Source organism: Lissotriton vulgaris, unplaced genomic scaffold (genome assembly GCF_964263255.1).
Source record: "Lissotriton vulgaris unplaced genomic scaffold, aLisVul1.2 SCAFFOLD_1680, whole genome shotgun sequence".
Classification (NCBI taxonomy): domain Eukaryota; kingdom Metazoa; phylum Chordata; class Amphibia; order Caudata; family Salamandridae; genus Lissotriton; species Lissotriton vulgaris.
In genome coordinates this window covers 416,110-419,570 of record NW_028243192.1, presented here as the reverse complement: position 1 = coordinate 419,570, position 3,461 = coordinate 416,110, and the positions used below count along the sequence as shown (strand labels likewise).

The window sequence follows — 3,461 nt, the reverse complement described above, 5'->3', positions numbered from 1 at the left end:
AGGGGGTATTGGAAAGTAGGATCTGCTTTCATTGTTACCACCACTTTTTTCCTGGGGTCAGTGTGTTTTGACTGTAGTCTGCTGGGATCCTACTAATCAGGACGCCAGCAACTGTGCTCTCTGCCCTAAATTGGCTCTGGTAAGTACTTTGGTACATCCACAATTGGCTACTGGTGTAACATTATACGTCGCTAGTATATGCCACTAAGGTACCCAGGGCATAGGTACACCAGAGGCTCGATGGGCTGCAGCATGTATTTTATCACCTGTGGTAGTCCACTTAAACTGGACTACAAGCCTGCCCTTATAGCCTGTGTGAGATAGTACTTGCACCTCTCACAACAGCTATAAGTTCCTTATATCTGAGGTCACTGCGCTTAAAAACTATGTCACGCCTACGGTAGGCAGGATGCTTGGTTCTAAATGTGAGGGTGCCCCTACATGAGAAAGACACCCCTACAGGCCCCGGAGTTGATTCTCTAGGCTTTGAAAGAGCGATCAGCCATTTTAAGGTATAGAGTCGACATCAGTTATTATGCTGTGGCTTGTCTTCATTTAGACTGCTATTCTGGTGTGTACAGTATACCCGGTACCAGTTTTCCGCTTCTGTCATGGTGTGTACAGTCTGGTATGGACTTTATTTTACACCGCTTTCCATGCATATACAGTCTGCCATGCAACAAATTCAAGTGGTCAGGATACCAGATGTGGCCTAACACATAGAGCTTCTGACTTTCCAACTAAGCACTCCGGTTAAAGTCCCGGCGTTGGCTCACTATGCTAGGACTCTGGGCAAAGCATTTAATTTCCCCATCCCTGGAAAAAACATAAATTTGACTTGTGTACTATAATCTAGTGTTCACATGAAGCACTGTGATCCCCTTCGGCAATATGAAAACTACAAAAGTGGATAAAATGGTGGGTGAACACCCTGGGACATGTCTGGGTGCCCAGACTTCCCCTCGCAAGCCAGGACCTCTGTCATACAATCTAGGCTTTCTAGCCACCAGTACCAGGCCTTCCACCCAGCATCGTCTAAGCAGGCAGACTGTTAGGCTATTAGGTAAAATGTTACTGCTAAGAAATCATAGCAACCGAACATATCCTCCCACTCAAGAACCACTCTACATTCATTTCACCACTGGGCATCTGTGCTCCTTTGCTTCGTGAAGGTCTGATACACAAGGCCTAACCTGCTAATTCCTTGTCTTTGTGTCTTATATTATAGAGCATCAGATGTCATTTTTTGCATTTCATTCTAGAAGTCTCATTGGTTTAAGTACCACGCACTAGCTGTGCTTCACGTAGACCTGCACCTGTCACTGTGTGTGCCGCACAATGCCTTTCAGCAGTGTGCGCCTAATGCATTCTGGGCACCTCTTTCTATTCCTTTACTTTGTATGCCTCTAGCTCAAATACCTTTCTTGTGTTCAGGAATGAAGTAAATGGCACAGTTTACATCTCATGTGCTCAGAGCACCATAAATCTGAGTCCCTTAATTAGCATTACACCAGCATTGGTACAGTTGTCCTGGGAAAGTGTACTCCGGACAGGGCAGTTTCCACAGTAGCGGTCTGAGACAATCACACGATCCACAATTTTGATCGTACTTGAGGATGTGACCGAGGTTAGACCTCTGATAACAGAAGAGGGAATCTCGGTTATCTTTCCAGAGCTCGAAATTCAGGAGCAAAGCATTGAAACAGCACATGTAATCCTCCATGTTACAATGTGTGGGACCCCAAAGGTTAACAGACCTGTCATCTTGACCTACCACGATATAGGACTCAATCATAAAACCTGTTTCAATCCGCTCTTCAATTTTGAAGACATGCAGGAAATATCACAGCATTTTTCAGTTTGTCACGTGGATGCACCGGGTCAACAAGAGGGTGCGCCATCTTTCCTAGCTGGATATGTCTATCCTTCTATGGATCAGCTTGCTGAGATGCTTCCAGGAGTTGTTCAACAACTTGGTTTAAAGAGCATTATTGGAATGGGAATTGGAGCAGGCGCCTATGTCCTAACCAGATTTGCTCCCGATCATCCGTCAATAGTGGAAGGACTTGTTCTTATTAACATCAACCCCTGCGCTGAGGGTTGGATGGACTGGGCAGCAGCTAAAATTTCTGGTGGACTCATGCACTTCCGGATATGGTCATATCACATTTATTTTCAAAGGAGGAAATCCAAAACAACCACGATCTGATCGTGACTTATCGCCAACATATTTTGAATGGCATAAACCGGGACAATCTTCAACTTTTTGTCAAGTCCTATAACAGCCGAAGAGATCTAGAAATTGAGCGCCCGTTTCCTGGAGGACCTAATAATATTCTTAAGTGCCCATCGTTGCTCGTTGTTGGTGATAATTCCCCTGCTGTTGATGCAGTGGTGGAGTGCAACTCAAAACTGGATCCTACATAGACCACACTCTTAAAGATGTCAGACTGTGGAGGATTCCCACACGTTGTTCAGCCAGCAAAACTTGCAGAAGCATTTAAATACTTTGTTCAAGGCATGGGTTACATGTTTTCAGCAAGTATGACCCGGCTTATGAGGTCCCGCACAGCTTCTGGGTCCAGTGTAACGTCAATGGAAGGCAATAGAAGCCGATCCCTTACCGGAGAGGGTTCAAGAAGCCGTTCTCACACCAGCGAAGGCAACCGAAGCAGAACTCAAACTTCTGATTGCAAAAGAAGTCACACAAACTCCAATCTCACTCCAAACTCTGGTAGTAACGCTACACCCATGGAAGCCTCTTGCTAAGTCAGTCTTCATCGTACTAATATTTCAGCTCTACTACTAAATGACTGACCACTGTGCATTGCATCTCGGATTGTTGTTTTTTTTACGAAGATCGTGGTTGGCCAGAGGTTTGCAGGGACCGAGTAAAATAATTGTTTGGCTAGTTAGTCAGAACACTGTTATAAGTCATCGTAAATACCTGGAGTTTATCACATAACCGATGCCAAAGCTTAAAACATTTGCCAAATGTTGTACAGATGATATGGAAACCAATTTTACATGACCCATTCACTTGTCTTCCTGTTTAAAGTTAGTCGCCTGCTCGTGTGAGCTTTTTGTCCCCGAACAGCAATGCATGACGGTTACTTATTTAAGTTATGGAACACCTAAACCTTGAGTTTCAGACTCTCATGTACATAATTAATTACACATATTACACTGTTTAAAAAGTTGTTCCTTTTCTAATTAAATAGTATACCTATTTTCTATACTGAATATATATATATATATGTACATTATTATAATATTGATAATTAACGTTGATTTATTTTTTGAAAAATCAAATCTTTGCACACAGTGTGCAAATTCCTAACGCAAAACTAAACGCTCCAATGCATTTGAATGTTTCATAAGGTGACGTCTTTAAATCTGTTTTTATTTTTAGCCATCTGGAATTTAAAATGTATTAAAGCACTATGATCTCCATGGCATTA

The 3,461-nt window shown here is 43.0% G+C and overlaps 1 pseudogene; it reads left to right on the top strand.

The window, feature by feature from the left end:
- Positions 1–1,587: 1,587 nt before the first annotated feature.
- LOC147668677 (protein NDRG1 pseudogene) lies at positions 1,588–2,769 on the top strand (annotated as a pseudogene).
- The last annotated feature ends 692 nt before the right edge of the window (positions 2,770–3,461 follow it).